This window comes from Opisthorchis viverrini, assembly GCF_000715545.1.
Source record: "Opisthorchis viverrini unplaced genomic scaffold opera_v5_352, whole genome shotgun sequence".
Classification (NCBI taxonomy): domain Eukaryota; kingdom Metazoa; phylum Platyhelminthes; class Trematoda; order Opisthorchiida; family Opisthorchiidae; genus Opisthorchis; species Opisthorchis viverrini.
Genome location: NW_008752008.1, coordinates 178,638 through 190,589, shown reverse-complemented (window position 1 = coordinate 190,589; position 11,952 = coordinate 178,638).

The window sequence follows — 11,952 nt, the reverse complement described above, 5'->3', positions numbered from 1 at the left end:
GACGCTCGTGAATAGGTGCAATCCAGACGAACTTGCAGGCAATGACGGACGGGCAAATTAAGTATTGACATCAGTTACTGAGGAATAAGCAGACCTTAGGTCGGGACGAAACAGGGAGAAAACGAGCAAAGAAACGAAACGGTGTAATAATAAACAGATGCGAGTCACATTACTCATGAGTAGTCAGAAAACAAGGAAAGTTACCGCTGGTTACCGTTGATTCGCAGGCGGAATCAACACGGTGCTTACCTTTCATTATCTGCTACACCTCTACGAATGCACCCGGTTTTTTCTGGGCAACCCATACTTACATTGCAGAGCGGCAATGTATCAGCAATCACGTTAGATGAGACGCAAAAGGATGCTATTGACAAGATTTCAAGTTAACCCGTAACAAAAGACTTATACTACTCAACTGCAAAGAACAGATTTTGGAAGAACCAGCCCTGAACGCAAATGGACCACACTACTGCCAATGGAATAACCGTTTTCATTGAGATTTGCCCTTGACAGATGGGTTTTATTTTTGGTATCATTTTTTGGCATACCTAGAAATTCCTACGTGAGCTTTGTAAACAACCCGTTTTCGGCTGCACATCACACACCTGTACACGTCAGTGTTTGTTAGATCAGCTAATTCGCAAATTCATTGGCTTTCCCGATTTGGCTAAGAGCATCAGGCTATCAAGCGACTACCCAGACGCGTGTTCACGGTAATAAGAGTTCACTGAGAAAACCGTGACCAAAACACCTACATAATTCTCATTTTGCTTCGACGATAAGCCGGCATTCAGGTCGCGCTTGAAGTAATCCATTCCCACAGGCTTCCTGCTTTCCCTTACAATCCTGGGTTCTCCACAATCCACCCCTTTTCTAGACCTTTCTGACTATTGCACATTCATCTCAAACTATTTCCCACAGGCAAAAATGCTAGGCAATTTAGCTTTTCCACCAAGGTGCAGGGCGTTCCCAAACCATACCCTGGAGTAATATGCGTCACGTTTGCAGACCCTGTCCGTCAAACTTACCACTGTGTATATTTTTCGTGTCCAACAAGCTCCAAAAATCTGCATGTTTGCATCACCATATGCCACAGCAATTTCAAAATCAGTGTTAGCAGGGCTAATTATATGGGATACGGCTGTTTATTTTCAAACCATAAGTCCTCAGATCACTCTTCATCCAACAGGGCTAGGTAGCCTATAATACGCATCAGGAAACCATATGTCTTGCGGTAAACCAAAGCCACCTTGGTACGGTGATTGTCGTTTCAGAGGCTTGGATACCACCAGAGATTTATAATATCACTATGTTTATCCTTAAATGTATGGCCCGTAGACATGATTAAATGGGCGGATGGCACGGGCTTGGAGCCATTAATTAGGTGACATTGGCTACCGCTTATCATATCCACCCCGAACATTTTATTTACTCCATTTTTGGGCTCCCCAAACTGTACTCTGGCTGAGCTGGCATCCTTGGAAATATTGAAAACTTCTCACTAAACTCAAGATCGTTGGGCCCAATTTAAAAAACCAAATTTCTACGGGGAATTTTAGTGATCTAGCTGTGAAGAACTCTTCAGACGGCAATTCGATGAAACTACTTTGAAGTTTCTGCTGACTTCATCATCCTTTTAGCCACATGTGCAACAATTCAGTGGATAGCTGGAACAGATGGAGTATATCAAATCAGTTTACCATCAAGACCTTATGTTTAAGAGCCGAACATCACATGGACACAAGCAACCACTGCATCAAACGATTTAAGTTTAACCTACAATGTGTTAGCGCACTCCACCAGCCTGTGAGAACCCATAGATGCAACGATGTAGCTGCGCTGAAAACGTATAGGCTGAACTAACATGGTTAGCAGCCGCTTGTGCCAGCTGCATTGATACAAAAAACGATGAGGTAAAAGTACTGCGAGAGACAAGGAAAGACCAGGGTTTAACTAATTTGGTGGTAGTTAAAATAGTTTGTTGCATCATAGGGATGCAAGGCGAGTAGCCCAAAAAGTGCAACAGACGTGCAGGGAAGCGTACGAGTGGGACTAGCAAGAATCGTTGGCGGTTGTTTAGAGGCACACCCCATTTATATTTTGACCAAGTAATAGCTCCAATGGGCTATCGGGGATATAGCCAACGAGGAATATTTGTTTGTGGAATTATCAGAACTTTTGTTGACAGAAACGCCCATGTGTTTCGGTCACAGCATTAGTCTTTAGGTAACTCAGGCGCGAGTTAATCAGCATATCCAGATAGACTTTAGCCATCGATCCAATAGCCCATTACTTTTCCACGAGGTCAAAGCATTACAAATGTGCCACACAAATTGCTAACGATCCCATTTTTCAAACGACAGGCGGTCGGAACTTTGTGTTTAGTTACGGGCTAGGTGGCATTACATCCATCCTGTTGAGGAATGTGACGTGAAACGGCAACTGTGAACCGCTTACTTAGTACCTTGGTTTTTAGCAAGTGATGCGCCAACTGAAAAGACTTCGTTCAGGAATTCACGTATTTGTGCTCTGTATCTAAGTATCCGTCTAAGCCTTCTAGGTCGGATTTGTTTTTTGCCGTTTGTAGCTTTTTTCACCAGAAAGGACCAAACGGAAAAATGCAACCACTGCTGTTCAACATCTCGAGATTGAGCGGCAAGCTTATCAGCGCAAGGGATCGCAGAAATTGTATCCTAAAGCTCTTTTATTCAAGTCTCAGCTGCACTCTGGGCAATCATCTGTGGGGGATGTTCCAAGCACTAACCACCAGAATTGAGATAAAAATGTGTGAACCTTCCTCTATGTTTCCGAGAGTTTTTCACAATGTCTCTGCTTAGAATCTCTAGATTAATGTTGGAAAACCTGTCGGCTAGTGTAGGTACTAACAAGTCTTGGGTACGTAGCTGGTCACCGCCGAAGGGACGATGGTGGGTGAGTCTCCAAGTTGCTTACGGCGTGGGTCACATTTAACGAATATGAGGCCGGCAATCATCTTTCTTGATATAAAGGTCACGTTGTCCTTGTATCCTCAGCAGTAAACCTATTTGGTATGCTTACTAAACTCAAGGATGGGTGAAAAAGGCTCCACGGAGTATCTACAAGGCCGTGCGAGTAATACGGTGAGCGATGCGGCGGTGCATCTGAAGAATGACGAAGGCGTTTTCAGCCGAGTTGTTACGGGGGGAAGGACGCTTGAATAGAGCTAGATACATGATTCTTCTGTTATCCAATTATGTAATATCTTCTCATGTATTCTCTCCACACCATAAAGTGCATTATACGAGTCCACTCATGAAGATATACACGAATTTTTGTTGATTACGCGCAGCAACCACCCGAAATGGGAAACATTTTGTCTACTAAGGGCGGTCGCGTTGAACCCAAAAATCTCACCGTGACCCATGCTGGGTCAACGGGAAAAAGGTTGTTAGTCAAACCTTGTTTAAGCAGGGCGTAAGTAAGATCTGGGCCTCCTGGTAGGCCATGGAGGATATCTGGTAGTCAATGCGAGTAATAAGGTGGAAGGTGCGCTGGATCCTCCGTAGAACGGCGAATGCCTCCCGGTCCAGTTTCTCATGGTGAAATAAGAAGGACATATTTGAAGCGAGCGGTACCCAAATCTTTTCTGACATCCGTCTTTGTCATGCCTTTGGGTCCATTATCACTACATGCGACACAGTCGGCCGCCGAGTCTCCCCCAAATGACATGTTAACGCACTTTTCGTCATTCAAACGAAGGTGCCATTCCAATGTCCACTGCATGCAGTGCATGATTCCATTCAAAGGGCACCGGCTTTGGAACTCCAGGATTTTACATCGTCCGCAAAAAGTAGACATGGATTTGCAGGAACGTCTAGAATGTTGTTCACGTGGATCAGAAACAGCTCATTTTCCCAAGACTGGGTCTCAAGGAACTCCAACAGATACCAGCGCTGATGAAGAGTAAGTCCAGCTTATTCTCACTCGGAACGATCTGTCTGATAGGACCGCCTTGACCTAGTGCATGATTTTTTCCTTCAATCCAGTAAGACTCGAGGTTATGGAGCCGCGGGACGCGTGTGATTCGAGCAAATGTCGTTGAGACGTCGTAGAATATGGCATCTTATGAGTCCCTCGTCCTTAGTTTGGGTTGGGCTGTTAATTAATACTAGCATGGTCATCACGCACGAACAGTTTGGGAGGAATCTTTGCTTCGTTGGATATATCAGTTTTTTGACAGTGAGGTGATTTGAGATAGCCCGCTACAGAATGCATTTCATCACCGTACACGCTACGCTAATGAGGCTCATAGGCCTGTAGCTGCCGGATGATAGTCGGTTACTAGCTTTTCTAACGTCGCGTGGCAATCGCTTCGTTTCAAGCAAAGTGAAGGTACTCTCGTCAAGCCACTGACGAAGCGTCAGGTAGAAATGCTTCGCTAGTGTGAACGACGTTTCCGCCAAGATCCTTGGATGGATTTCGTCTGGCCCAAATGCGCAAAACGGGCTTGTCTCGTGCATGAGTTGGCGAATGTCCTGCCCCACTAAGAGTAAGTTGTTAAGAGGCCGTCCGCAGCTACCCTTTGACAAGAGTGGATGTGACGAGGACGCTGGGGCTGAATATAAGCCTGTATAGTGTTCTGTGTACGCGTTAGGTGCCATTATTGAGTCCATCGTTGGTTCATCGCTTGTGTCCCTCGAGGAAAACCGGGATTACTTACTTCTGCAGCGATGTCTCCCGTGCTTAAGCAGCTCATTTTTGTTTTCCTGGGTGAGATCTGGGATGGTTGCTTGTTTTTGTATGTTCCAATATTAAATTGCTGATTTACAGTCATTCCGCAGTTTCTCTGTGTCCTGTGGTCAACTTCTTGAAAAATAATTTAAGACCACTATCCAGAGGACGCTTAATCCATCAGAACATATTTGGCTCAACCGAATGCGTGCTGGCTTTTTTTAATGGACGTTGCGTCAGACTTGCGAACGTTATGGAGAGTGATCCTGATTCAATTCAACCAAAGCTGGTTCAAGTTTAAATTGTTGAAGAAAAGTGCATATCCCTCAGAAGTCTGCACGGCAGAAGTTTCAAATCCACACTTGGGGCATATCCCTCAGAAGTCTGCACGGCAGAAGTTTCGAATCCACACTTGGGATTCGGGATTTTCTGGCCCAAAAGTAGATGAAATCAAAGGTCAGCGCACAGCGGTCATTACGTTTCATTGGGGCGTTATTTATCATCTGACCGCAGAAGTGTCTTTCGTTGTTGATGACCGAATCTGGGGGGATGGTTGTTGACCCATCGGTATCCGGTGGGTGCAACAACATGTTGGGTCTAAGCGCTCTGTAGAACGGCTTTGGTCGGCACTGCTGCAAAAGGTCCACTCGATCCGACCCGCTGGAGCTCATTCTGAGAGGCCCTTGGATCGGTGAATTTGCCTACTTGCATGACGCGAGTCAAGCGGTGGCTGAAGTGGATTTGCTCAAGCGTTTGTGAAGGGAACTAGTCGTCTTCCGAAGAACTCTTGGGACAACGGTAGACCACACCGAAAAGGGGGATTAGGGATTCACGCAGCGGGATTTCTATCCACAGAGTATCCTAAAAAGGTGCTGGAGTGGCATTAACGGTAGACCACACCGAGAAGGAGAGAATAGGATTCACGCAGCGGGATTTCTATCCACAGAGTATCCTAAAAAGGTGCTGGAGTGGCATTAAACATGGCATTCGGAATGGGCAGCGCTGCCTGTAAGTATGGATCAATCCCAAAGGCCCCTACTCCTTTTGAGTCAGCTTAAAAAACGGGGTAGCCTTCTTACGAGATCTCTGCGCCAGTGACATATGGGTTGGGCCAGGTCTCTGTGAATGTGATTAGGGACTGTTTAACTTCGTAAAGCTTGTTGAAAAGACTGAGGAAGTTTTTGGACAAGTACTTCAACTTTGTCACCACTGCTTCCGAAGGCGAGGAGGCAAAAGATGTGCAGCCGGACAGCTTGGCAAATTTAATAGCATTCACTTCGGCTCCGTAGACCTGGAGGGATTTTTCGGGATATGACAAGAGTTGCCAGAAGTCCTTCTCCATGAAGACCGAACTGATCAAAGACTGTTCGTAGTTACACCTTGCCATGAACGGATGTGGTGAGTTATCTGGGGAAGAATAAAGGCCTGCACGTTGTGCACTGTGGGCATTTGATAACACTTTTCGGTCCATCTAGGGTTCCCTGTTCCTGTTCACGAAGAAGAACGCCGTAGGCATTTTCCTCCCGCGGGGTCTCATGTACCCATGTGGTATATCTTTATTTTGTGGGCAAGGTGAAATACCATCGTGCTTTCATATGTTCAGTCGCGGCCTTCTGGTTTACAGCGGTTCCATATTTTACGAAATGCCAGCCATGCCTATAAGTCCCGTATTCTTTCTGAAGCATGGGTGTAGCCATATTATCAGAAGCCATCAAATCGTTTTGGGTAACTTATAATTCGCTCGAATGCGCGCTGGTATCTTTTAGATGAATGCCGCATCCGCTTTGCGAAGATCCCAGATAATGAAGTTGTATATCTCACGTCGAATATCTCGACGTGTGATGTTTCGGGGTCTTTACCCAGTAGCAGATGAGATCAAGTCACCAAAAATGCGCAGATGTGCTCGATGGAGCCTCAATTAAAATATAACTGATGATGTGCGTTCAGATGCCGATAACTCGAAACAACATGTTTGATAGCCTGCATGGAATTTGGTAGGCTTACCGACTTGATGAGTTCAAGCACTCAGCCGAACGAAATTATTAAACGTCGATGCACACTACCTACTAGATTTGGCGTGCTGAAACTTTATCACGAAGGCCCCGCAATTGAACAGTCACCCACCAGCAAAAGTTGTGTAAAGTGTAAGTTAGAGGAAAGTTTCTCGGAGGCCTATATGAGGAATTGAAAAATGGACAACGCTGTAAAGAAGAGTCGACCACTTGCAGCAGAATTGGAATACACGAGGCATCACTGAAGGATTCATGAGTGGTATCCAAGAGGGTAGAGTAGAAAGAGTTGTACCTCAGCACAACCCAACGCCACTTGATCCATGGAAAATCATATCGGTCGAAAAAGTGGAGCATGTTTAGCTGTCATTATCAAGGACAAGGAATTCGGCGATCAGTGGGACCGGCCCGACATACGAAGGAATTCCAAGCAGAGTTACAGATGATGACTGCGCCTTCAAACAAATTGACCACTTTTTACAGGTTTTAGCTGGCGGGCGTTATTTTCGTATTTGCAGAATTATCACAGACCTATGGGATACCAGGGATGCGGTTTATTGACATGCGAGTACCGACGAGCGACTACCGCTACGAACTAAACTCGACGAGCCCGAGAATGCAGACAAATACTCAATGCCATTAGACGAATGGGTCCGAAATTAGGGTAACTCGATAGATTTAATGCCAAAACAAACGAGGATAGAAATTTTAATCGGGCTGAATCGGTGCACGCCTGTCTTAACTTCACCAAAAAGGACAGAGAGGCTTAAATGGGGCGCGGTCCACTCCGTTTAGGTCGCAAGCAGAGATGTCACCAATTGAATAATTTGCTATCGGAGCAGAGTTCATTCAGGGAAAGGAGGTTGCGTTGCTCCATACTTTGATAGGCTTTAATCTACCCCACTGCCAACGGCATGGTGACCAATACTTCCCGAGCCCCACTCCCACTGTGAAATGCAGACGTTTGCTGGGCTAATTTACCACAGTCTTTTGAGTTCACTGTTATATACGTGGCTATGACAGAGACCTTTATCTTACCTTTAACTTACTCCATCCTTTTGTCTAAGGTATGAGCGCTGAGTTGCAAGAAATTCCTACTGGCATTCTAAATGTGCCAACGGTGCTTTGGCCACACTTAATTGGTAAATCCCTGTTCAAGCTAATGTACGGCTGACATTCGCACCTTTCACGTGCTCGGGAAGTTAGGATGTGGCCGACATCGCGCATGTCCCCGGAGGAGGTAGGACAGGAACGGAGGAGAGATTGGGAAAACTTGACCGCTGTTGAGGAGAGGACTAGACAGAAAACGGCAAATATTAATATACGACTATTCCACATAGGCGCGAAGGTCAGCTGCAAGGATCAATAGAATCCAAGAAAGAGTGGAACCGGGTTGCGGGAGCTGAACAGTTGGTGTCAAGATCCATTTGTCGTTTCCAGTCGCCGGGTGGACTTCTTCACGATTCACGGAGTTTGAAGGTAAAAAGAGTAAACGGTACTCAGCTTCGGAAGTAGCATAAGGCACCAAAAGAGCTGCCGAAATGACCAGCTTCTGGGGGCCAACCAAAAGAATGAAGATGGGATTTGGTGGCACGCACGCGACCTTAGAAAGGGGAAGGTGTGTGACGGCGGCTATTACCGATGAGGCATGCGAGAAGACCGGGGTCTTCTGAAAACCCACCCCGCGTCTAACGGAAGGTGCAGTTTATTATGGAACTTGTGGAACTGCTTTTCCTGTTCGTTTACAATTGCCTGTGAACAGAGATACGGCGTTCAATTGGTTAGCACGTGTTTTCCCAAAGATTGCTCATAAGTGTGATTAAAAAGAGACTAGAGAGGTCTGTTGAGTCGGTGACCAATACCGGGCCATATGGAACAGGCAGAATGCTGCACAATAGAAGCTTGTTTTCAAAAAATGGTTTGATTGTTGACAAAGTCGTGGGTGTGATGAAACCACTGTGACCAGCTAGAATTCCTCAAATATGGTATCTGGACATGAAACATAATGGCCTCCTCTGTAATACACTACTCATAAGGCTGCTGAAATCTGCTCGACGGCCCACGACCGGTTTTGCCCTTCTTGGGGCTCATCGGGTAGGCGCGGTCTCCGAGTTTCAGTCAATCTTATGTTCTACTTGAAATCGAATTGCACGAAATTAGTGAATATACACTCATTTGCAATTTGGTTTCAAGTAAAACATAAGGTTGACGGAAACTTGGGGACTGCGCCTACCTGGTGAGTCCCAAGAAAAGTGAAGCCGGTCGTAGGCCGTCGAGGAGTTTTCAACAATCTTATGAGTAATGCATTATAAAATATACATGTCTCGTAACGAATATCGTATCGTAGCGACTGAAACATGAGGCGGCCTGGTGCAGAACATTCAGTTTCCTGGAAACATCAAAGCCGAGAGATTCAGCTGCGATCCAGGTGAGTCTCTCGAAAAACCAAATTAGTTTGCAGATGAGTGTATACCTTAATAATACACATATCGTACTGCTAGTAATAATCTTTTTCCACTCGTGTTTTAGTGTGGGTGTTGGATGGTTGATGTCTCCGAATGCCATCATAAACTAAACGTAGTTTGAGCCGATTGTGTAAATCTTGGGAATCGGTTCTTATTCGCCACCTGTTTCATTTAGGAACACGTCTTCAAGATAACTAATCGGTGGGTAGTACAAAAACGAGGAAAAGTTAGGGTAAACGTGTTTCGTCGTGAGCCAGTGCACAAGACCTCCAGATGAACAGATTTGGCACCATCAACCTCCTGACTTCAGTCGTCAGACAAACTGGCTGCTGAAATACGCATACGAAAAATGTTGTGTGAACCTGACAGCCTGGTTTATCTTCACAGATAGCGGGATGACAATCAGTGGCTGTGGACCCCCAAGGCTGGTGGTGCTTACAGACTGTGAGTCAATTCCACGAAATGGAATGAAAGCTCAAAATACAGCAATGAGTTCTGGATTGGCGAAAACATGTACCCATTTTTTCTGACGGCTTGGGGGAGAATGGACAACATAGGCACGTTCCAGTCCATTTAGAAAGGTTAATCAACGCCTGAGTATCGATGACACTTGGCGCAAAAAACCATCAAAGTATTTCTACATATATCGAGAGATCACTACGTAGCTTCAGCTATTCACATTAGTGTGACAGTACGGTTACCACATCTGCCGTTTAATGATCTATCATTGACAAATGAGGTTTTAGGTATCCAAGTAAGCCAGTTGGACAAAAATAATGTGAGATGTACTGCTCAGGAGCTGAATCATAATGGTTGAAAAATGAGAAATAAGGGGAAATGCAAGTGTGATACTTCCAAAACCAAGCCTCCGTTTTACGAACGATGGATCTCGGAAGATTGTGTGTTACTCTGTCTAGCCGATCAATAATTTCTACATATATCGAGAGATCACTACGTAGCTTCAGCTATTCACATTAGTGTGACAGTACGGTTACCACATCTGCCGTTTAATGATCTATCATAGACAAATGAGGTTTTAGGTATCCAAGTAAGCCAGTTCGATAAAAATACTGTGAGGTGTACTGCTCAAGATCTTAATCATAATGGCTGAAAAATGAGGAATAAAGGGAAATGCAAGTGTGATACTTCCAAGACCAAGCCTGCGTTTTACGAACGATGGAACTCGAAAGATTGTGTGTTACTCTGTCTAACCGATCAGTAGTGTGCTAGTTTAATTCAAAATCGGTTTCCCAGTAAGTGAAGGGTACAATTATTTCATAGTATGTTCACAAACATAGGCGCAATGTGGTGTGCGTCTCGATAGTTTCCTATTTCTCAGGAATGATCTATTAACCCGGTTCCCATGATGAAGCACCTCCATCGATGCACAGAACCCTGTTCTCCTCTGAGCCAACAGTCGAGAGGGCCGACTAAGAGATGCCCCCTGATTGCATTGCTAGCATAGTCGCTTCCCAAAAGTGAGCGGTAAAATCGCGGTGTTTCGTATTGCATGATTGATACACTATCTCTGACGTCAGTGAAAACTTCTTGACTCTTCAAGTGTGTTGAGACGCACTGCAGAACTACAGAGTCAAAAGTCAAAGAAAGAAAGCACTTGTACAAAGCTTTTCAGAGAAACGGATACTCCAGCAATTTAATCTCCCGGACTATCAGAAAACTCAATCGGACCAACCTAACAGCACAATGTGAAGGAAAATGGATCATGCGTCCATTCATCAGGAGTATTTCGGGAATGACCGCACGTTAGCTACCACACTACAACAAAACAATGTCCCACAAAACTGCAAAATCCCTACAGAGAGCACTATCAAACCCAAAGAGACGCAATGTTGAGGACCAACATCATGTACAAGATTTGGTGCGGAGATCTTAAGGGACACGACATCATGTACAAGATTTGGTGCGGAGATCATGAGGGACACTATGTGGGACAAACAGGAAGGAAACTTTCTACCAGAATATATGAACACAAAGTTGCAACCAAAAGGCACGACCAATTTTCACCCGTCTCCGTGCGCGAAGATCAAGAAGGACACAAATTCCACTGGAGCACTGATCCCATTTTGGCTCCAACGAGAACAAAGAAGGAACTTGATTTCATGGAAGCATGGCACTTTACTGAAATAGCCGTCAACAAACATCAAAATCGATCCAGTCTATCGACCACTGCGAGTAAAAGAATTACGAAATCACAGGACCAGAGGGGGACAAACAAAACAAACAAACAATCAGGCTGATTCAGGCTGAAGGAAGGAAACTACCAGAAATAGAAACCACCATCACAACCAACCTGATTCAAGGTAGAAAGACTACGACACAAACCGGGAACGAATCAATCGAAATCGGGCCTGAAATACCCCAAAGGAGCAATCCAATCGATGGAACGTGAGGCATACGGACCACAACGCAGTGCAAACCACGATCGGGCCAAAAAAGCTTGGAGAAAGGTATATACCAATTATCCAATCACGTGTCAGGATATTAGATAATCTTGAAAAACTACACAAACGCAGCTAGGCAAGTACCCATTTTAACTGCGCACTGACGATCTCTCCCCAAACGGGGAAGGTACGTTCGCAAACCAGTTGCCAAGCTTGACGACGAGATCAACTACCAACTACCCAATCAACAAACAAAATACATTATGACTTAATCTGACTCGGTGAAAACGACTAATCAAGTTTGGGTAGGCAGATAAAAGAAATACCGCTGTGATTAACCGCCTAATTTGACAGTTTTCTTTCGGT